We start from the raw sequence: 25,288 nt of genomic DNA, 5'->3' as shown, positions 1-25,288 counted from the left end.
CTTTCCCTATTTGGAACCAGTCTGTTGATTTGTGCCATATTTTAGATTTCACATATATTTTAGATTCTACATGTAAGGGATGGGCTTCTGAGGTGGCTCATAGGGTAAAAAACCCACCTGCAATGCAGGAGACAAAGATGTGGATTTGATCCCTGCATTGGGAAGATCCACTGGAGGAGGCATGGCAACCCACTCCAGTATTCTTGCTTGAAGAATCCCAGTGACAGAGGAGCTTGGTGGATTACAGTCCATGAGGTCACAAAGAGTCGGGCGTGACTGAAGAGACTGAGCAAATAAGCAAGTATGTTATTTGTGTTTCTATTTCTGACTTACTTTGACTTATCATGATGATCTCTAGCTGCATTCACATTACTACAAATAGCATTTCATTCTTTTTTATGGCTGAATAATATTCCATTGTATATATGTGCCATATATTATTTATCCATTCCTCTGTTGATGGATATTTAGGTTGTTTCTAAGTTCTGGCTATTGTAAATAATGCTGCAGTGAACATAGGGCTGCAGCTATCATTTTGAATTACAGCTTTCTCTGGATATATGCCCAAGGATGTGATTGCAGGATCGTATGGCAACTCTATTTTTAGTTCTTTTGAGGAACCTCTACACTATTCTCCATAGTGGTTGTACCAATTTATATGCCCACCAACAATAGAAGGGTCTCTTTTTCTCCATACTCTCTCCAGCATTTGTTATTTGTACACTTTTTAATGATGGCCATTCTGAGTATGAGGTGTTACCTCTGTGTAGTTTTGCTCTTCATTTATCTATTATTGATGCTGAGAATTTTTTCATGTGCCTACCAGCCATCTCTATGTTTTCTTTGGAGAAATGTCTTTTTAGGTCTTCTATTTTCCAAACCTATGTCTTGACTAATATTGCATTAGGAGACTCTTAGCTAGAACCAACAAGTCATTAATAGACCCTCCTAAGTTGGTTTGAGTTGCTAGATTTGAGAGTACTTCTTATGCAGGGAAAAAAAAATTAATACAAACTACTATTCTTACTCTTGGTAGTGAGTTTAAATGTGAATTTTCTTTTACTGCTTAGTGTATTGATGTATGAGATAATAATGAAGCTTCGTTTCAAACAAGTATAGTACTAAAATTTTAGAATTCCTGAAATATCAGAATAATCATGTCCCTGAACACATTGCTACAAGGAACAATTCATACATAAAAATAGAACACAAATGGTTAAAGAATTCTACTTTGGAGAACAAGATGTGAATGGATACAAAAGTTTGAAATTTAAAGTGAAGAGCAGCCTTTGCATTCTCTCTCCCTCTCTCAATATGGCAGCCTCACCGAAAAAGAAGAATAAGGGGAAGACTATCTCCCTAACAGGCTTTCTGGCTGAGGATGGAGGGACTGGTGGAGGCAGCACCTATTTCCCAAAACCAGTCAGCTGGGCTGATGAAACAGACGATCTGGAAGGGGATGTTTCAACCACTTGGCATAGTAATGATGATGATGGTGAGTATCTGCTAAGCCTCTTCAGTCGTGTCTGACTCTGTGTGACCTCATAGACGGCAGCCCACCAGGCTCCCCTGTCCCTGGGATTCTCCAGGCAAGAACACTGGAGTGGGTTGCCATTTCCTTCTCCAATGCATGAAAGTGAAAAGTGAAAGTGAAGTCACTCAGTGGTGTCCAACTCTTAGCGACCCCATGGACTACAGCCTACCAGGCTGCTGAGTCCATGGGATTTTCCAGGCAAGAGTACTGGAGTGGGGTGCGGGGCACCTCCAATTGACCGTTTCATCTTGCCCACTGCTCCAGGGGCTGCTCAGGAACCCAATATCGACCGGAGCCATCTTCCCAAATCTCCACCCTACACTGCTTTTCTAGGGAACCTGCCCTATGGTGTGACAGAAGACTCCATTAAGGAATTCTTTAGAGGATTAAATATCAGTGCAGTGCATTTAGCGCGTGAGCCTAGCAATCCTGAGAGGTTGAAAGGTTTTGGTTATGCTGAGTTTGAGGACGTGGATTCCTTGCTCAGTGCCTTGAGCCTCAACGAAGTGTCCCTAGGTAATAGGAGAATGAGTGGACGTTGCTGATCAAGCACAGGATACAAACAGGGATGATCATTCTTTTGGCCGAGATAGAAATCGTGATTCTGACAAAACAGATACAGACTGGAGGGCTTGTCCTGCTGCAGACAGCTTTGATGACTACCCGCCTAGAAGGGGTGATGATAGCTTTGGAGACAAGAATCGAGATGGTTACGATTCAGATGGATATCGTGATGGGTATTGGGACAGTTACCGTGATGGCCCACACCGGGATATGGATCAATATGGGGGCTGAGATCATTATGATGACTGAGGTGGCAGAGACTATGACAGAGGCTACAATTCCAGGATAGGCAGTGGCAGAGCATTCGGTAGCGGGTACCGTAGGGATGACGACTACTGAGGCGGTGAGGACCGCTATGAAGACAGACACGACAGTCGAGATGACCAGTCCTGGAGTTCCAGAGATGATTACTCTCAGGATGATTATAGGTGGGATGATAGAGGTCCCCCTCAAAGACCCAAACTGAACCTAAAGCCTCGGAGTACTCCTAAGGAAGATGATTGCTCCGCTAGCATCTCCCAGTCCAGTCATGCAGCCTCTGTTTTTGGAGGGGCAAAGCCTGTTGACACAGCTGCTAGAGAATGAGGAGAAGAGCGGTTACAGAAGGAACAGAAGAAACTGCAGTGCCAGCTGGATGAGCCAAAACTAGAACGACGGCCTCCGGAGAGACACTGAAGCTGGCAAAGTGAAGAAACTCAGGAACGGGACGATCGAGGACAGGAAGTGAGTCATCACAGACTGGGACCTCAGCCACATCTGGCAGAAATGCACGAAGAAGACAGAGTGAGAAGTCTCCAGAAAATGAAACCCCCAATAAAGAGGAAGACTGAGAGTCTCCAACTTCTAAGCTTCCCAAACCTGAACAGCCTCTAAAGGTAATGCCAGCCCCTCCCCCAAAGTAGAATGCTTGGGTGAAGCAAAGTTCTAACCCTCCTGCTCGATCTCAGAGCTCAGACACAGAGCAGCAGTCCCCTACAAGTGGTGCAGGGAGAGTAGTTCCAGCTCAACCATCTGAGGAAGGATCAGCAAGGAAAGTTGCAAATAACGTAGATAGGGTGAGTGCCCCAAAAGGCCAAAGTGGGAACTCCAGCCGTGGTCCGGGAAACGGAGGGAACAAACCACTGGAAGGAGGCAGACAGGAAAGATGGCAAAAAGGATCACGACTCCAGATCTGCACCTGAGCCAAAGAAAGGTGAAGAAAATCCAGCCTCGAATTTCAGTTCTGCAAGCAAATATGCTGCCCTCGCCTTTGACGGTGAAGATGAAAATGAGGGAGATTACACCGAATAGACCTCTGCATTCTGTGGTTTCTCCTAGTCTCTCTCCACCTTGGAACATTCGAGAGCAAATCAAACCTCTATCCAGACAAGACAAAATAAACCTCACCATCTGCTGGAGACCTTTCTTAACTTAAAACACACACACACACACACACACACACACACACACACACTGAAATGAAATTCTTTTGCATGCCACTGCAGCCTTTAAAGTATTGAACTAACAGGAGAATCACCAGTGTAGCCAGAGAAAAAGATGTACAGCTTTTAATGGAAAAGTTGTGGTGTGTTTTTATGACACATGCAATTGCCTGTGTGACTAGTGCCTAGGGGCCTCCATTTAGCAAAATGCAGTGACGGTGATACAGTGTCTGAAATCTAATTGGGCAGTAGACAGGTTTAAGGAAGAGTGAGGTTCCTACCTTTAATTCTTAATATCCCGTTGTGGCATACATAAATTCTCAAATATTACCTGAATAAATTCTCCATTCTTGGCAAGGTAGGTTTAGTCTCTGATGTTTTAGTCTCCAGGAGGCTGCCAGACCCTCCTCTCATTTAGTTCTGAGTTACTGGGGCCAGCCTACTGGGAGTTCCTTCATTTGTACCCCCAGGGGGGTAGGTGGAAGTGAGTCTACAGGCCACTGAAGAATAGGACTGTTTGGTGACCAAAATAAATGGGGAAATCGTGGTTTGAAACAGAAGCTTCGGGGTTTGGTGAATTATTTTGCACCAGTAATAGAGAAAATGGTATATGACCTCCAGTAAACACATGAATGGTTTACTTCCTGGAGCAGGAAGCACTTAAGGTTCGTGGGAATTCCCAGATCTTTTATGTGTCTTGGTTTCATTCTTTCTTAAACACTTTCCCTTCTGAAAGTTCAGATAAATCCACATTCTGTTGAAATCTTGAAGTTTTAAAAATTTACACTCTTGTCATCATCTTAGGTTCCTCGTGCTAGTCCTTCCTGTTACCTTCCCACAGACGACTTGGACTTCGGTCACACTCTTGATCTCCTAGGCATCCGCTAGAGCCCTCCAGGAGCTGTCCAGTGAGAAATACTACTGCTTTTCTTAAGCGATTCTTGGCTCCTTCATGTCTTGAGTCTCACTCTTTCCCTCCAGCTATTTCTGCTCCTGTTGCTTTGACCCCTTTTGCACCTCAGAAAACTTTAGAATTATCAGTCTTAAGTGGTACGTGTGGTTAAGTTGCAAACCTTTCTTACAACCTTGATTGGTGTTGGGGGGTGTGCTTTTTCAAAAAGTTTCCATCTCTGCATTGAAATCCCACACAAATGTTTGGGTTTATAATGTGGCCTAGACCAATGTTGGGGTGGGGGTGGGGAGTTGGTTCTTTTTATTTTTTAGCATTCCTTGTGAGAATGAATGATAAAGGAGACAATTTAACAAGGTTCTTGCTTCTCTTGCAACACAATAGCTTTACTTGCCTACTTTTATGTGCACCTTGGTACTGTCAGCTCAATAGATGGTGTCCTTATGGGCGGTATTGGTACCTACAGAGAAAAGACACGTTGGTCTCTTATTTGCAAACTTTTTGCCCATCAGTCCTAAGTTAGACCCTGTCCAACCTTGCAGGGTGTTGGTTTATGAGTGCTGCAACAGTGAGCATAATGAATCATTTACCCAGTGGACATAAAGGACATACCAAGTGAGGTAACTTTAAATAGTTGGCTTGGAGTGGCTAGTAGCTAAGAAGTGGCTTTTAGAGACACCCAAGGTTGAGAGTGGAGAAGGCAGTGGCACCCCACTCTAGTACTCTTGTCTGGAAAATCCCATGGATGGAGGAGCCTGGTAGGCTGCAGTCCATGGGGTCGCTGAGGGTCAGACACGACTGAGCGACTTCACTTTCATACATTGGAGAAGGAAGTGGCAACCCACTCCAGTGTTCTTGTCTGGAGAATCCCAGGGATGGGGAAGCCTGGTGGGCTGCTGTCTATGGGGTTGCACAGAGTCGGACACGACTGAAGCGACTTAGCAGCAAGAGCAGCAGCAAGCATCATTTTCTGACATATCATTAAACCATTTGCTATAGATGTTGAAAAAGTAGGGTTTGCCCTCTTCTTGTCTACTCCTTCCAAATAGATGTATACAAAAAAGCTCCCCCCCACCCCCATTCCTCTACTCTGCCACCCTGTTAGAACAAGCAGGGATTTATGACCTGCTCCTCATTACATGTAAAATTTGTACAAAAATATCTTCTATGAAAATGATTTGTAATCTGTAGACTTAATACCTGGGAGATGTCTTGAGATGTTAAATCCCATCCTTTGGGTTTTGGAGTTTTTTTGTTTTCTCCAAATAAATCTGATCTTTAAAGTTCAAAATATATATATAAAAATAAATAAAGTGAAGAGCAAAAATTCCGTCCAAGGTCTATTTCCGACACTAGTTCTATGTTGTTCTGATGAAAGGAGAAAAAGCATAAAAGATATTTTTAAAAGAAGAAGAAAGAATGATTTTTAAAAGTTTTGATGTGGAATAAAAGTCATTGAGCTTAGCCTCAACACAATTTTCTTCTACAATATTTCTGACATATCATGTGACTTCTTTTATAATTCTGTTAATGGAGAATTGGTCAATTTATTTTCTGAAGTACACTAAAATTTAGAAATCTCGACTGTTAGGTTCTTGGTAGGTTCAAATCCCCCTTTTCCCTTGAACATACTTCTGCTATCTGTATGGAAAGAGAAAAAAGATAGAGTGTAATCCTTCCAATTTAGTAACAGTTAATATGTTGTCTTTCAAACCCAGCAAAGACATGTGAAAAGGGCATTGTAAAGTGCTGGACACTCAAACTCCTAACTGAGAACATAATTAAAGAACCATAAATATGTGTGGGCATTTTTATGTGCAGTATGAGACTAAAAGCTGGGAATCGAAATTAATGGCTTTAGACGACATGCCTTGTCTTTTGATCATAGCTCTCAGTCTACATGACACATAAATGCCCAACATTAAACTACTGAAAAAAAGTGTTTTGTTACCTGTACTCTTTTCCCTGAACCTCTAATATTATAAGTCAGATTCATAAAGGTTAAATGAGAAAAATACATTCTGACAGAAGAGTAAGTTCTTAAATCTAAAACCAGATCAACTTGTGGACTTATGACTGATGATAGACAACTTGCATGCTCTAATTCTATAATTATAATAAAAATGATTGAATGACCTATTAGTCATATTATCAATAAATGTCTTGAATTAGCTCATATAATGATATCATAAAACATACACTAGAATGACTGACCAGTGAGAAATTTGGGAATTAAATCATCGTATTATTTCATTTACATAAAGTCTACTCTAAAGAAAAGGAGGCAACAAGTTACGTGGCAAGCTTGATTAGTACTTAAAGAACAGTCAGTACTAATTTTAGTAAAAGCTAATTTTAATCAAGCAACATCATTTTCATTCATCATATTTGGCTTTAATCACTGTCTTCACTCATATGCTAAGCAGAAATGCTTGCTAATTTTTGAAGGTTAAAATCAAGAGTTATCAACCTACATTTATGCTCATTGCTATAAAACACCATGTATTCCTCACAATGCTTAAAAATACTTAAATAATATTCTTAGGACTATAGCTGAATCTACTTAGGTGTCTTTGTATATATAAAATCTTACCACACACACACACACAGGAGTATATAATGTCTCATGATGACAAAAGACTATATAATGACAAGAAAAAATACATGACAAGGATCAGATACATGCATATTTATATTAATAGATATAACCAATAATGCAAAAAATACAAATTCCTGTCCGTCATATTTAGAAGAAACACTGTTCTTATGCCACAAAATCATCCATGGCTGATATGAAGCCATCAAAAGAGTTATTGATTCTTTGATAATAATGTATTTAATATGCGGTTCTTCTAACCCATGAATAATATGCTTAATATACTAAATGAAAAATGTACATCTTCAATGATATCATAGCAAAAATGTTTTCTAATTGTTATATTGGATTGTGCCTGTAAAATAATTTATCTTTTGCTTGATTGATCAAAGATTATTTGAGAAATCTCATACAACTCAAGCTGTATTTTCAATTTCAGTGCAACATGCTTTAGTTACACAATTATTCACACACAGAAATATATATATATATTTACCAATTGAGCTATCTGGGAGGTATATATATATATATGTATACTGGTGGCTCAGCAGTAAAGAATTTTACTACAGTGCAGGAGATACAGGAGACATAGGTTAAATCTATGGTTTGGGAAGATCCTCTGGAGGAGGGAATTGCAACCCACTCCAGTATTCTTGCCTGGAAAATCCTATGGACAGAACAGCCTGGCAAGCTGCAGTCCATAGGATCACAAAGAGTCAGACACAACTGAAGCAACTGAGCATGCATGCATGCATATGTGTGCTATGGCCCATTTTATAAAGCTTATTGCACGGTTAACACGAGATTCATCCAGATAACCCTGGCATTTGGAGATTTTTAAGAACCTAGAAAAGTAGTATTCTTGGATTCAAAATCACAATAGAGTATTTGTTATTTAACCATCTCTCCTAAGTCTTTGTTAATCACAAAAATAAAGTTATCAACAAGTCTACACTCTAATTCTTAGCTGGGATACAACTCCCATAACAATTTCTTCTTATTTCGAAAATAACAACCCTTCAGTTCACAGGATATCAATAATCAGTCTCACTTACTGCTAACAAATTGCAGTCTTATAAAACTGACCAATGATATAATCTGTCTGGGTATAGTGTCCTGACATTTTCTTCAACATTCTAAATCTCTAAAGTGTCCCCCTGGAAGAACTTAGGGTCAAGAACTTTGGTCAAGAACTTCGCCACTGACCAAAATCTGCGTGCATAGCTCATTGCCTGCCTTCTATTCCTTTTTCCCTCTTGCATCTAACAGGGTTTGTCTCTGTTTACCTGTCATGACAAACCTGGATGTGACCCCTAAGTGGCCACAATACAGCAGGGCTGGTGCCTGGGGATAATGTGCACAATTTTAAGATCCATGCCTTGAGTAGCCTGTCCCCATACATGACTTTAAACTGTGTATTCTGTCCCTCCCACTGGGTCATTCTCCTCTGCTATTAGTTCAACCAAAAAGATCCTGAGATACTACTTTCCTGGTCAGTTCAGGCTGTAGGGGAAAAAAAAAAAATAGTCTCTTCCATTTGATATATTTGAAAATTAAATCATGTTTGTTGAAATTTAAGGAAAGAAGTTTGGAGTATGAAATGGCAACTCATTCCAGTATTCTAGCCAGGAAAATTCATGGACAGAGGAGCCTAGCAGGCTACAATCTGTGGGGTCACAAAGAATCAGACATGAGTGACTGAATACGTACACACATGAGGAAAGATATGCCAGTGTCATTACCACCAAGAAAGAAAACTATGCTTAAAATCTAAATGTTACTTCTATAGAATCACTTTTTAATTTACAGGACAGTCAGGTTTTACTTATAATTTACTTGCTCCATGAATATTATAACAGGATTCTCAAATCAAATATTACATTAATTCTAGACTTTTTGTTGTTGTTGTTAATTTATGATCTTTAGAATGGACTGGTTGGATCTCCTTGCAGTTCAAGGGACTCTCAAGAGTCTTCTCCAACACCACAGTTCAAAAGCATCAATTCTTCGGTGCTCAGCCTTCTTCACAGTCCAAGTCTCACATCCATACATGACCACAGGAAAAACCACAGCCTTGACTAAGATGGACCTTTGTTGGCAAAGTAATGTCTCTGCTTTTGAATATGCTATCTAGGTTGGTCATAACTTTCCTTCCAGGGAGTAAGCGTCTTTTAATTTCATGGCTGCAATCACCATCTGCAGTGATTTTGGAGGCCCCCAAAATAAAGTCTGACACTGTTTCCATTGTTTCCCCATCTTTTTGCCATAAAGTGATCAGACCACATGCCATGATCTTCGTTTTCTGAATGTTGAGCTTTTACCCAACATTTTCACTCTCCTCTTTCACTTTCGTCAAGAGGCTTTTTAGTTCCTCTTCACTTTCTGCCATAAGGTTGGTGTCATCTGCATATCTGAGGTTATTGATATTCCTCCTGTCAATCTTGATTCCAGCTTGTGCTTCTTCCAGCCCAGCATTTCTCATGCTTACCTACCTTAAATATCTCTTTTTGGAATGTCCCTATCAGTTGAGCTCTATGTGATACTACAAATTTAGATGAAGTAGGCAACATCTGGGCAAGTCTCCCTGGAGTTGTTTCCTATCAAAAAATATTTGAAGGATAAAAATTACCTTCTGGATGCTATAAGATGGTTTAACAAGATAAAACTATTTATATCCGGATAATGAATAGAAAAATATTTACTATTAATTTATAACCTTTAATACCTTTTGTAATACCCTAAATGTAAGCACATGCTGAATAAAGTAACAAGTTATTTATAGTATATACCTACAAAAATATAATATCATACATGTTTATCTTTCCTATGATACATTTTGCAAGAAACATCAAATGAATTAATTGTTGTTCAGTCACTAAATCATGTCCAACTCTTTGTGACTCCATGGATTGCACCATGCCAGGCTCTACAGTCTTTCACTGTCTCCCAAAGTTTGCTTAGATTCATGTCCATTGAGTCAGTGATGCTATATAACAATCTTATCCTCTACTGCCCCCATCTCCTTTTGCTTTCAATCTTTCCCATCATCAGTGTTGATAAGTTGGCTCTTCACATCAAGTGGCCAGAATATTGGAGCTTCATCTTCAGCATCAGTTCATTAGGTGACCAAAGTATTGGAAGTTCAATTACAGCATCAGTCTTTCCAACGAATACTCAGGGTTGATTTCCTTTAGGATGGACTGGATTTGGTCTCCCTGCAGTCAATGGGACTCTCAAGAGTCTTCTAAGGAACCACAGTTCAAAATCATCAATTCGTTAAGGTTCTCACATCTGTACATGACTACTGGAAAAAACTATATCTTTGACTGTACAGACCTTTGTTGGCAAAGTGATGTTTCTGCTTTTTAGTGTGTTGTGTAGGTTTGTCATAGCTTTTCTTCCAAGGAGCAAGCGTCTTTTGATTTCATGTCTGCAGTCACCATCTGCAGTGATTCTGGAGCCCAAGAAAATAAAATCTGACAGTGCTTCCACTTTTCCCCTTTCTGTTTGCAATGAAATGTTGAGACCAAATGAGATGATTTTAGTTTAGTTTTTTTTTTTTTTTTTAGTGTTGAATTTGAGTCACCTTTTTCACCCTCTTCTTTTACCATTATGAAGAGGCTGTTGATGACCATGAGTGAGTGAGTGAATGAGTGAAGTCGCTCAGTCGTGTCTGACTCTTTGCGACCCCGTGGACTGTAGCCCACTAGGCTTCTCTGTCCATGGGATTGTCCAGGCAAGAATACTGGAGTGGGTTGACATTTCCTTCTCCAGGGGATCTTCCCGACCCAGGGATCGAACCCAGGTCTCCCGCATTGGAGGCAGACACTTTAACCTCTGAGCCACCAGGGAAGCCTTGTTGATGACCATAAAAACAATAAAACAAAACCCTTGATTTAGGTAATAAAATTAATTTATTGACATGTGTATGATATGATAATAAATGACCAACACAGATTTTCAGCCTACTTGTCCCTTTTTCCCTTGACAACTTTTAATGTACTTCTAAGGGGAACAGTTAAAAATAAAAGTGATGAATTAGATAATAGATTTACTTGGAATAAGCTTTTTCAAGGTATTCCCTGGTATTAGACTAATTCTCCTTAATCACTTAAATCCATTGAAGTAGACAATTAAAATGATTTGATTTTCATTAAGGTTGTAATTTAAATACAGACACCATTTCCAGAATCAGGGATTTCCTTGGCAGCCCGATGGGTGAGAATCAGCCTTGCAGTGCAGGTGACACAGGTTTGATTCCTGGTCTGGGAATTAAGATTCCACATGCCTCAGACCAACTAAGCCCCTGAGCCACAATTAAAGAGTCTACATGCTGGAATAAAAGAAACTTCATGCCAACTGAGACCTCTTACAGCCAAAGAAATAAATAATTTTTAAAAAATGATTCTAGTATTAGACAAAATAGGAAATATTTCCACTTAAACTACCTTTACCAAAATCCTTATTTACCTCAGCATCTGAATTTCTACCCAGCAGTAATACTGAATCAAAGAGATTCTGGTGGTCTTTGCTGGGCCAAGAGTAAGATCAAACATGTTAATTTTTATCAAATTAAGTTTTATTATATATTGAACCAAGCTGAAGTATCCATAATTTTTTAACACCCTATTCTGTTTTTCCTTCTACAGTTTAGCTCTGATTTCCATTTCTTCACACCTCTTTCTCCTTACATGCTTTAAGTAAAGACTGTCCCTCCAGGCTTCTCCTTTCTCTCTCCCAGATCACTCTCTCCTCATGTGTATATTGTAAATGTTCCAAGAAAACATTCCTGATTACAGCCAGCTTATCATTGTTCAGTCACCAGTCATGTCTGACTCTTTGTGACTCCATGGACAGCAGCAGGCCAGGCCTCTCTGTCCCTCACCATCTCTTGAAGTTTGCCCAATGTCCATGTTCATGTCCATTGTATGAGCGATGCCATCCAGCCATCTCATCCTCTGATGCTCTTTTCTCCTTCTGTCCTCAATCTTTCCCAGTATCAGGGACTTTTCTAATGAGTCAGCTGTTCATATCAGATGAACAAAATACTGGAGCTTCAACTTCAGCATCAGTTCTTCCAAAAATTATTCAGGGTTTATTTCCCTTAAGATTGATTTCCCTTAATATTTGATATCCTTGCTATCCAAAGGACTCTCAGGAGTCTTCTCCAGCACCACAGTTCAAAGACATCAATTCTTCAGTGCTCCACCTTCATGGATCACTGCCTTGTTGTGGTGAAAGGGATTGTGTAACTCGATGAAGCTACGAGCCATACCATGTAAATCCAAGACAGATGGGACATGGTGGAGATTTCTGACAAAACTGGAGGAGGGAATGGCAAACCACCCCAGTATACATGCCATGAAAACCTCATGAACTGCATAAAAGGGCATCCAACTTAGTTTCTGTATTTTCTACACACATGATTGTGGAAATATTCTCTATTTTCCTGTATCTCAAATTCCAAGTCTTAGATGGTACTACAGAACAAAAATACGCAAGGTCATTAACTCACTCCTGATAATATTGCATTTACTTTATGTTAATTTTTATGTATTAGATCTACCTGAGGGATGGGTGATCCTGGCATGCTGCAGCTCATGGAGTCACAAAGAGTCAGACACGAATTGGTGACTGAACAACAAGAATAGATCTAGTATGTGGGAAAGAAAAATAATTTTCCCTCTTCCTTTCCAGCTTCTTGGTTGAGATACACCCGTAGTAAAAAGACAGATTAACAGAAGGAAAGCAGAAAGAAGTTTAATAGCATTGAGAATTCCAGTATAACTGTGAGAGACTCAGGAAAACAGAATATCTCCCTAAAATGGACTAAGCCATCATCTTAAATATCTCCTACAGCTTGAAGACAAAAGATGTTGGGAGAAGGAAAGTCAGTTATGGAAGGTTACCAAGAAAAGCACAGAAAATGAGGGTAAAGTTGTTAGTCCTTGCCTTCTAGTTGGTAAGTTTCTTGAAAATTTGTGTCATCCTGGTACAGAGAGGGAGACATCCTCCAAAAGTAGATCTCCTTTTTAAATGTAAACATCTCTTACTAAATGGTAACTTATACTCAGTTTTCAGAACTTCCCCTGTGTCTGTTTCTTAAAAAACAAACAAACAAAAATGTTTAAAATAATCTGTATGCAAACAGGTATATTTTTCTCCCCTTCAACTACAAAGCAACCTATATTCTAGGAAAATTCGTGATCCTAATCTCAAATTTTGTCCTAGTATTTTTTGCCTAATGATAAGTGCTGAGATTCAGAACCTCCTTAGAAGTTTTTTATTCTAAATTCTAGTTTTCTAAGTTCTAGTTAGAAAGTTAATTCTAATTTTCTAAGTTATAGTTTAATTTCTTTACTGTTTTTCTTTCTCCTCCAAAGCTGTTCGCCAAGAAACCTGGCAATATGCAGAATTCGACATAAAGAAAATGCCATTTTTCATTTTGCCATCTTCCTTCACTTCCAATCATGGCTTTTTACACAATGGGAGGTAGCATTGTCTGGATTCTGAAATCTAAACTAAAACACCACATTTTTCTTATTTCATATACGTCTGAGGGTTGTGAATTTGAAAGTGCTCAGCTGAGTGGCTCTAGCTCAGGGTCTCTAAGGAGTTTTCAGCCTTTCACCTGATTACTTTTCCTTTCTTATAACTTTTTATCACAGAAATGTTATCTTATCCCCCCTTTATACACTTAAATTCATTTGGTTTATTAAATATTTGTTAAAACAATGAACAGCCTGTGTTTGTCAAATTATTAAAACAATCTATATTAAATATTAAGAAGATGTCATGTTGAGTCCTCTGATGCAAACAGAGATAACCATCACTAATTCATCATGTGATTTCTCTTTGAAGAGCAGCAGATATAGACAGAAGGTGTCTCAAATACTTCTGTTCAATAGTTCCTACAAAAACCAATATAAAACTCACTGCTTTCATCTGACTTATTTTATTTCTTATTTTTGCTTCTCTCCCAGATTTCCTAGCTAATGATACAAACAGTAACATTATCTCAGAAATACTTATAGAGAGAAATATTTGAACAAATGAAATAAAGTCTGAGAAAGCATTAAGAAACTGTTCATAATACTGAATGAGTTTCAGAAATTGATGTGCATTAAAGATACAAACTCAGGGCCTTCACTGGTGGTCCAGTGACTAAGATTCCATGCTCCCACGGCAGGGGCCCCAGGTTCGATCCCATCCCCAGTCAGGTAACTAGCTACCACAAGCGGCAACTAAGAGTTTGCATGCCACAACTAAAGATCCCACATGCTGCAGCTAAGACCTAGCACAGCCAGATCAACAAATAAATAAATGTTTTTTTTTTTTTTTTTTAAGATAAGAACTCAGGTAAAGAAAACACACAGGCAATATTCTATTGTTTATGGGATAAAACATGACAGAATCACTTGAAACACTTAAAAATACATTGTTTAAGAATCATTTCAACAAACAAGCCACTTTTAATGAATCATTATTTGGAAGATCCATAACAATGAATACTGAAGTTTCATGCAAATAATTTGGATTTTCATGGACAGAAAATAAAATACATTTTATTTGCTGTAAAATAGAAATTTATGAAAAGTGTTCTATCAATTTCCATATTCCCAATCAAATATATGTATCTATATCTTTATATATAATATTTATATTTTGGCAGAATAAAATACAGAACTGAGAAATATCTTAAAAGATTATCAATATTCCATTTTAACAATTTTGAACTGTTTAGAAGTGTTAGGTAGTTAGAGTAGGAAAATGGAGTCCAAAATGGTGGTGACTAAAAGACAAAGGAAAAAAAAAAAAAAAAACAACAAAAAAAACCCCACAAAAATGGAACAAAAGAAAATCCACGGACAGGAGTAAGAACTTCAGGTGAAACAAACACACCCCCTTCTTGGCTAGCAAAATTTTCATAGGGCAGGCTCAAGGAGGAGGAGACAAAACGTATAGATAAAGGAAGCCAAGACTGACTGAGACCTCTCCTTTTGGGTCAGACAAAAAGCCTAGTGTGCTGGAAACTTGGACCGCAAAAACACTCTTGGCAGAGAGTTCACACAGCTGCCTCAGATTCCAGAAGACCTCCAGTTAAGGTAGGAGGGCCTTGCCCCTATGGCTGGAAGGACATATGGCTAACAAAATCTTAATCCTTTTACAATCTCTCATTTCTTGTTTCCTCGGATCCCCTGTGAAAAGGCAGGTGATAGTGGGTGTAATTGAGGGACTCTGGCAAGGGATACTCCCTGGTGTGTCCCCTGGATCATTCCAACAATTGGGGAACCACCCACTCCTTGGACTTTTGATAGTGCTTTGGAACTGTCATGGCACCTCTGAGTGTGTCATTTAGCTTACAGACTGAGGATCAAGGTTTAGTTGAATTTGCCTTGTCTGCCATCTTGAACCCATTTAATTTTAAAGGGTTTATCTGCTGCACCCTAGTAACTCTTTCCCAAGTGGATGAGAGTTCTTCTGTCCATAACCTCCTTTGTGCCAAGCATCAGGCCAATGAAAATTGTTGGCACAGGTCAGGCATTTAACAGTTTTTCCAGCAAGTTATGAAAGGGATTCCTCAGCATGTTTTTCCCACTGCTTTTTCCTTCCATCCTTCAGCTCCTCTCTCCATCTATGCCACTGTTTATGAAATATTGGATGGATCATCATCTTTCCATTTCTGAAAGCTGCATTTGAAACCGTTTACCTAAGACTGGGACTCGAACTCATGTAGCAGGGACTCTGTGATGTGCTTAGTAACTCAGTCATTCCTGGCAGCAACTCAAGCCCAGCAAAAACTCACAGTGCTTGGTTTTAGGACCTAAGGAAACTCATTCTTGATGTCTCGTTGCAAAAAGAGTTCTGTGGGAGGGACAGCAATAAGTAAGAGGTAGATTTGTTCAGATTCAGAGAGAGGCACACACCAAGAGTGTGGGCCATTGCAGAGGGTGAGTGTGGCAGCCATGAAATGCGGTGTGGTTGTATTTTATGATCTGGGTGATTTCATTTGCTAACGAGTGGGAGGATCATTCCAACAATTGGGGAACCACCCACTCCTTGGACTTTTGATAGTGCTTTGGAACTGTCATGGCACCTCTGAGTGTGTCATTTAGCTTACAGACTGAGGATCAAGGTTTAGTTGAATTTGCCTTGTCTGCCATCTTGAACCCATTTAATTTTAAAGGGTTTATGCTATGCCCTAGGGCTATATCATTCTTTCAAAAGTTATGTCGTGCATGCTTTCCTCCTGCTTCATGCTCTTTTCCTGGGCCCTGTCTGGGCCTACAGTGTTGCCTCTACAATATTCTCTCAAGATAACCAGAAAATAACTGGCCCTTGGGAGGGAACTACTGTATAATATCCAATCCCTCCAGATATTTAGGCCTTCATCTTCCATGTTTCCTACAACATGCGTGTCAACAGCACCTCTCAGTTAACCCGCTAGGGCAGATGACAGGCATGCTTGCTGGGAGTCCATATGTTGGCAACAGCCCTTCAAGGGCAACTGGGCTTCCAGAGATGGTGTTTGCTACCTCACTTGAAGTTATTCCTGCAGGCTGTTTGGGCCCAAATCTTTACCACCCTTCTCGTAAACCTACAAACACCCTGATCAAATCTCCACACCACTTTTATGGAACATCTGGTCTGTTGCCTCTTATCAATTTGTTTTTAAGCCACTTGCCAACTCCTACAACCAGGACCCTGCCCCCTTGTAGGCAATGTTGCTCCACACCACGTATTATTCAAATACTCTTCTCACCCCTAGTTCAGTTCAGTCACTCAGTCATATCCACTCTTTGTGACCCCATGAATTGCAGCACGCCAGGCCTCCTTGTCCATCACCAACTTCTGGAGTCCATCCAAACCCATGTCCATTGAGTTGGTGATGCCATCCAGCCATCTTATCCTCTGTTGTCCCCTTCTCCTCCTGCCTTCAATCTTTCCCAGCATCAGGGTCTTTCCATTGAGTCAGTTCTTCACATCAGGTGGCCAAAGTATTGGAGTTTCAGCTTTAGCATCAGTCCTTCTAATGCACACCCAGGACTGATCTCTTTAGGTTGGACTGTTGGATCTTCTTGCAGTCCAAAGGACTCACAAGATTCTTCTCCAACACCACAGTTCAAAAACGTCAATTCTTCGGCACTCAGCTTTTTTATAGTCCAAATTTCACATCCATACATGACCACTGGAAAAACCATAGCTTTGACTAGGCCGACCTTTATTGACAAAGTAATGTCTCTGCTTTTTAATATGCTGTCTAGGTTGGTCATAACTTTCCTTTGGAAAAGTGTCTTTTAATTTCATGGCTGCAGTCACCATCTGCAGTGATTTTGGAGCTCCACAAAAATGAAGTCTGCCACTGTTTCCACTGTTCTTCCATCTATTTGCTATGAATTAATTGGACCAAATGCCATGATTTTAGTGTTCTGAATGTTGAACTTTAAGGCAACTTTTTCACTCTCCTCTTTCACTTTCACCAAGACTTTCCTTAGTTCTTCTTCACTTTCTGCCATAAGAGTGGCATCATCGGCATATCTGAGGTATTGATATTTCTCCTAGCAATCTTGATCCCAGCTTGTGGTTCCTCTAGCCCAGCATTTCTCATAAGTGCATCTTAGGGTATCTCCAATGGTAAACATTTCATTGCCATAGACATATTCTAGGTAATAACAGAAGTAATGACAAAGGAGTAGGTTATCTGGTCCTGTTAGGGGTGTTGCACTCAATATGTCAGCAAATTTGGAAGCTCAGCAGTGGCCACAGGACTGGAAAATGTCAGTTTTCATTTGAATCCCAAGGAAAGGCAATGCCAAGGAATGCTCAAACTACTGCACAATTGCACTCATCTCACATGCTAGTAAGGTAATGCTCAAAATTCACCAAGCTTTCTAAAACCAGCTTGAACATCTGGAAGTTCATGGTTCACATATTGTTGAATCCTGGCGTTTCTCATGATATACTCTGCATATAAGTCAAATAAGAGGGTGACAATATACAGCCTTGAAATACTCCTTTTCCCATTTGGAACCCGTCTGTGGTTCCATATCCAGTCCTAACTGTTACTTCCTGACCTGCATACAGGTTTCTCAAGAAGCACGCCAGGTGGTCTGGTATTCCCATCTCTTTCAGAATTTTCCAGTTTATTGTGATCCACACAAAGGCTTTGACAAAGTCAATAAAGTAGAAATATATGTTTTTCTGGAGGTCTATTGGTTTTTTTTGATGATCCAGCAGATGTTAGCAATTTGATCTCTGGTCCCTCTGCCTTTTCTAAAACCAGCTTGAACATCTGGAAGTTCATGTAGTGCTAAGCTACACTTATGGAAGACTAAGGGAAGAAACCAATGACTCAAATTCCCTTGGGGCAAGAAGAGGATAAGTCGTATGGCTATTTTTCCAGTTTTCCAGTCTCAAGGTACAGACTTGGATTGTTTTACATCATGGTATCTATTACCATCCATTGTTGAAAAACCCCTTAATCCTACCCAGCACTGGTCATACTGGAGACCTTGGGGATGCCCAGATGCTGGCCATTCTCCAGGGAAGCCACATAGCAAACCCTGAGTCCTCGAAGGACTAGGCACAAGGCAAATGCCTAATCTGTAGACAGGCGGACTTTGGGCCAAAGAGTGTACAAACCATGGCAAGTCTCCTAAAATGGGTTGCTACAAATGCCATCATTTTGGACGTTGGGCAGAACTCTTCCTTCGGAACCGAAGATTCTCAAGGTCAAGTGTGAAGCCTTCCCTCATGACGGTTCACCAGGACTGAAAGGCCTACTCCAGGCAGCCCACCTGGATAACCATCACAGGGCTGGAGCCAAGGGTGCAAATGGATGTGGCAGGTAGGTCTGAGAATTTATTGGTTGACACAGGGGCTATCTACTCTGTGCTGACTTTTTACTCTGGAGTCTTCTCCTCCCAAACCTGTACCATGTTGGGTGCTACAGGAAACACAATTACAAAAAGATTCACATGAGCACTTCTCTTTTGTTGGGAAGGACAAATATTTTCCCATTTTCTGATGGTCCCTGAGTTCCTACTCCCCTGTTAGAAAGAGATCTTTCTCTGTCTTTGAAATCTTGCAGCTATTGAAATACTGATAGAAGAGGCTTTAAAACTCCCTTAGAAGCAAACTAGCTATTTTTACCAGCCACCAAGTGAAACAACTCCTGAATGAGAGAGGTCATTTATGGATGTCTGATCAAAGTCTCCTCATATATCAAGTAGTGCCAATGGAAAATCCAGGCCTGACTATATCCCCTTGAGAGGTTCTTAACCCAGCTACCCTCCTGCCTACCCCCGAGGGCTCTCTTCCCTTTCACTCTTGCCTAGAAACCTTGGACCATTGGACAAAACCCCGAGAGGGATTGTCAGAAGATCTTCTGACCAATCCTGAGGAAATCTGGTATGCTGATGAAAGCAGCTTTGTCTTAGATGGAAAAAGAAGAGCCAGATATAGAGTAGTCTCCAATTTCGAGACCACAGAGGCTAAATCTTTACCACCAGGTACTTCAGCCCAATTAACTGAGCTCATAGCCCTGACTTGAGCTTTAGAGCTGGGAAAAGGAAAAGGAATAGCCATTTACACTAACTCCGAGTATGCCTTCCTGGTGCTACATGCTATTCTGAAAGAAAGAGACCACCCAAGGGTCCCCAACCAAATATGGTGATGAAATACTTAGGTTCTTGGAGGCAGTCCATCTGCCCACTGAGGTTTCAGTCTCCCATTGTAAAGGACACCAAAAAGGGAGCACAAAAGTGGCATGAGGGAACCAAGCAGCCAATCAGTCAGCTAACAGAGCAACATTAAAGAACAAGGGCCTCAAAGGGGTTGCCACTCTAGTTCCACAGATTAATTTGCCAGAAACTCCTTCATATACTGAAGGTGAGACTCAAAGTTAACAGTGAGGGGCTTTCAAGAAGATAATATGTGGTGGTTCCACAAGGAGGGGCTCCTTTTTCTGCCTGGGAATCTCCAGTGAAAGTTGGTTAACTCCATACATGCCACCACTCATTTAGAGGAAAAGGCCCTCCAAGGATTACTAGAAAGGTCCTTCAGAGGAACATGCCTCCAAATAACTATAAGGCACATGGTCTCCTCTTGTCCCATTTGCCAATTAAACAACCCCAAGGAGCTCAAACACCCCAGCTGGCCTAGCCTATCCAATGAGGTGGGGCCTACTCAGGAGAGGACTGGTAGAGGGACTTCACCCAGATGCCAGTTTCTCAAGGGTATAAATACCTGCTAGTCATGATAGATACATTTACAGGATGGATTGAAGGCTTTCCCACTTTGACTGAGAAGGCTGAGGAGGTGGTTAAAAAAACTGCTCCATGAAATCATTCTGAGATTTGGTCTGCCCAGGTCATTACAAAGTGACAATGGGACATCATTTACTTCTAAGGTCACCCAAGAGGTCTCTAAAACTTTGGGCATTACTTATTACCTCCATTGTGCCAGGAGGCCTCAGTCTCCAGGAAATGTAGAAAGAGCCAACCAATTATTAAACTCAGCAATAAAAAAAGATAACCCAGGAGACCTCCCTGGGATGGAAGAAGGCTTTATCAATAGCTCTCTTCTGCACTCATATATCCCCTAAAAAAAAAGTTGGTCTTAGTCCTTATGAGATGCTATGTGGGAGAACTTTTGTTTATGTCAATGACCTCTTCCTAGAGGTAGAGGCTCAGACCCTCCAGTTCCCCCCCACCAGTCTTATACCATAGCCATTGGACAATTCCAACAAAATATGCAATTTTGGGGTGTCAACCAGGACACAAGATTCTAAAGAGCCATCACTATATGCTCCAGGGACTCCAGTCCTAATCAGAGTCTGGAAAGACTGGTCCCCAAGGGCTCAACTCCAGCCCACTTGGAAGGACCCTTATCCCTAATAATTTCTACCCCCACAGCAGTCAAGTTACCAGGGCATGACTCCTGGATTCACTACTCACAAGCTAAGATGAGGGAGAAAACAAAAGAGGACACTCAATATACCTGTGAGCCCCTGGTAGATCTCAGATACCTATTCAGGACTACAAATGAGTGCCATTCTAAAGAATACCCCCAAAATTAAGTTTCTGGGGATACGATTTCTCAGGATAGCTCTAAAGAGCCAATACAGCCTGACATGGGTTGTACTCTAAAACAGACAGGACATAGATCTCCTGATCCCTGAATTAGGAGGAACTTGAGCCATATTGAATGAGACATGTTGTTTCTCGGTAAATACCTCCAGTCAAGTTAAAGAAAGTCTCACAGTCCTCAAGAAAAATATTTAGATCCTACAGGGTCTCAAAGAATGATCTGGAGAGTTCTTGGGTGGCTGCAATCTCTCTTTGGGGATCCTTCTCCTGGAGAGGGGGAATTTTGGGTTGGCTAATGCCCCTACTAATCCCCGTTATCACCATATTGATGCTGCTTCCTCCATGTATTATCAATTGTCTAACCGTTTTTTCTCTTCCCAGGTCAACAAGCTACAGCATGCAGTGCCAGTTCAACAAAGATATATAAAACTATACCCAATCATGGAAAATATCACTCACCCTTAGACGGACACCACTATAAGGACTCTGAGGCTTGAGACTAGCAAGAGGGGGAGACCAGATGACCCTCGCTGTCCCAGATCAATAGGAAGTAGCCAGAGAGACCTCAATGTCCTTATTCCCAAAGAATTGGGCCTCCTATCTCTTAAGGGGGGAATGTTAGGTAGTTAGAATAGGAAAAAGGATACCAAAGTGGCAGTGGCTAAAATACAAGGAAGGGAACAAACAAACAACAAACAAAAAAAGCACAAAAATGGAACAAAAGAAAATTCACAGACTGAAGTGAGAAATTCAGGTGAAACAAACATACCCCCTTATTTGCTAGCCCAATTTGCATAGGGCAGGTTTTGGGGGGAGGAGACAAAACCTGTAAAAAGAGGGAGCCAAGGCTGAGGCCTCTCCTTTTGGGTGGGCATGTCCTCACACCTTGAGGGTGTACTTTCCTTTGCTTGCCCAGTAAAACTGAGTTGTAACTGAGCTGTAACACTGGGCATCTGTTTAAAATCTTTGCTGCAATGAGACAGAACCAAGGAAATTACACACTCCTTTGACAGAAACATAGTCAAATTCTTGTCATTGGCAGTATAGTTAGTTTCTGAACAGTCACTGAACATGAATTAGTAAACACCAAATCTCTTGTTTCTAGGAAAAACACTGAAATAACTCCCTGTTAGCACATGGTCACATTTCCCCAGCTGATCAATAAATAACTTTGTTGTAGGTCTGCTTCAGTTGAAAGACACTGTCAGAGAGGAGGAAACTTTCCTCTACTCTTCTAGGTCTTCTCTCTGGTCCAAAAATTAAACTAACTTGGGAGTGATTAACAAGAGAAAATCAAATAAAATTTAATAACATGTATACACAGGAGAGACCCAGAAAAAAGTGAGTAATTCCCCAAAATGACTGAAACCCTCACTTTAAATACCATCTTCAGCTGACAAAAAAGACAAAAAAGGATGTTGGGGTTAGAGATTTGGGACTTCAAAGGTGAGGAAGGCAATTCACATGGAGATGGAAAAGCAAATGTTGGTAAACAAATGTTTTCTGGACTATGCAGAAACAGTGGGACACAGGGTGGACTCTGATGTTACCCCTGTTACCCTGTTACGCCACCACACCCAGCCCATATTTTTTGCACATATCTCTGGAGATTGTTCTGTACCAGGAACAGGCCCTTTACCTAAATTCTTTAGGCAGCTAAGGGGGAGGCAACAAGGAAATTTCCTGAGTCTTCTATTCCTTAAAAATAACCAGGCTACCTTAATTCTCATGCCACATACGTGGAGAGTCAAGTTGTGTTGTCTTAGGTACTTTTTTAATATACATTATTGCTCCATTAACACTGAACTTAAAACTGCAGTTTAACTGACTCCTGAATGATGCTTGTCTAACACATGTTTCCTCTAAAAGGCACAGCACAGCCTTCTTGCATGTAGAAATGCTGAGCAGCACGAGACTTGGGGCCATTTAATCAGTAAAATTAGCAACAAAGCTTACAAAAAAGTGAAAAACGTGACATTAAATAGATTTCAAAATGGAAGCTTAGCCATAGTAGAGACTGAACATGAAACAGAGCAAGATTCTGTGAAGATCCTAGGCACACGCACGCGCGTGCGCGAACACACACACACACACAAAATCTGTTTGTATTTCTATTTCTTGTTCACAGGAAACAGGCTTCATTCTGTGTCTATGACCTTCACTGAGTTCCAAAGTGCAGATTCAAACACTTGCTAATCAGGCAAGGTAAGGGAGAGAGAGACAGGGGAAGAGGTGCCAAAAAACAATAGCATAGCAATGGAGTAGGGCTCTAGTTCTCCCTCACGGAATATACATTAAAAAATACTTTGAATTATGCTGCAGGTACTAAGGCCCCCAACACAAGTGGAGGTTGGTTAACTTCAGGCTGAGCACAAGATTCCTGGAACACTTCCCTGATATCTTACTATTAACCGATCAGGGGAAAGTTTGCATACAGTGGGAGACAATTAAGATTCTAACCCCCTCCCCAAATGATTCTCCCTGTAAAATCTTTCATGGTTGGGCAGAATCATCAGAGTCAGTTTTTGGACACAAGTCCACCTTTTTCTCAAGTTGCTGATCTGGATAAAGTAGGCTTTCCTTTCCTATTGACACCTGTCTTCCAAGTATTGGCTTTCCAGCAGCCAAGCCTCAGTTCATCAACAAATCCAGGAGGCATTCCCTCATTTGACATTATGTACATCCGACACTCACACTCTCTGTTACTCTGTGCGTGTGGGCTATGGTGAGAGAGCTGAGCATGCTGCTTCTGGGGATATAAACCCATTTTAGTGAGTACATGAATCCACAACACAGAATCCATGAACTAGAGCACATTTCAAGTGATCTTGAAATTTAAAGATCATATTTTTCTTTGCCTTCTACAAACTGGGTTAAATTGATGTGTTCCCAACATCCTCCTATTTGACTACACTTCACCTCACTGGCCATTGTGCATCTCCATTAACTGCAGGCCAATAAATCCACCATGACCTTCACCATCCCATCACTGCCTCTCCTTCATCTTTTTCATTTGGTTTTCAAATTTCTACCTCCAAGCATCCTTTCAAATAGAGTCAGCTCCCTACCATCCTAAACAACTTTTTTCTGAACTGCCATGTTCCTTAACTGTTGTACATTTTGTTTCTATTCTATGTGCAAATAAATCATTTGTATCTGGTAACATGACTTCATCTCAGTATTAACCTTTCATTAAAAAAAAAAAAAATCTGGCCGCTGCATCCAACACTCAATTTAAATTACATTCTTCACTGACAGAAAAACTTCTTTCCTGCCAATTCTGATGGCTTTGGCTCAAATATTATTTAAGCAGGGAGCACCTCCTGTCTGATGCTCTGACCACTCATGCATCATGTTTTTCATGCTTATTTGACAATGATTTTCAATGCTGCTGCTTCTCTATCTCTGTAGCCATCTCCTCTTTTTTCTTCTTTCCCACCATCTGTTGGCAATTCTTAGGCCAAGGACTAACATTTTGACTATATTGAAATAAATTTCAAGGCCCAAAATGAAATCACTCCCACCCGGTCAGTCAACTGAACTTTCCTGTTACTGTCATTGACCAGCAGTGTAGCAGATCTAGTCAGCCATTCTCCAAATGCCACCACCTCTGGGCTCTACTTATTTATTTGTCCCTTGATCTTTTTGTATTATCAGATACACAAACTCAGACATTCATATTCTGTTTCTGTGTTGCCACTTTGAATACTCCATAAATCTCATTCTGGCCCAAAATCCCTCAGAGGTCCACTGCCGAGGCATTGTATATCCCAATCCATGGATCGTTTTCCCTTAAACAAAGAACACATAGGTGTTGGCAAATGGTTATAGTTTTGAATTTAACTACAACCTACAATTTTGAATGCATTTTTTAATCATGACTAGTACATGTATACATATGCACATACAAATATGAAAATATTTGAAATAAAGGGTTGCAAAATAATTTTCCCCTTATTTTATTATACAGTATTCTAATTCTATCTGTACTAAAATTATATAATAGCTCATAAAGTACTTTATGCTCTTAAATCATTCCTATAAAATGCAGTTCAGTGATTTGGGCTTGCCTTAGAGATCAGCCTAAATGTCACCAAACTATGCAATGAAAAAAAAAAAAATCAGAAATGGATTTTTAAAAAAATAATTAAAATTAAATACATTAAAACATTA

At 40.4% G+C, this 25,288-nt stretch overlaps 1 pseudogene; it reads left to right on the top strand.

Moving 5' to 3' along the window:
- The first annotated feature begins 1,291 nt into the window (after positions 1 to 1,291).
- LOC120861652 lies at positions 1,292 to 3,514 on the top strand (annotated as a pseudogene).
- The last annotated feature ends 21,774 nt before the right edge of the window (positions 3,515 to 25,288 follow it).

The sequence above is a fragment of the Oryx dammah genome, unplaced genomic scaffold, assembly GCF_014754425.2.
Source record: "Oryx dammah isolate SB20612 unplaced genomic scaffold, SCBI_Odam_1.1 HiC_scaffold_3, whole genome shotgun sequence".
Classification (NCBI taxonomy): Eukaryota; Metazoa; Chordata; class Mammalia; order Artiodactyla; family Bovidae; genus Oryx; species Oryx dammah.
Note: the sequence above shows the minus strand (reverse complement) of the source record. Positions and strands in the feature narration are given on the sequence as shown.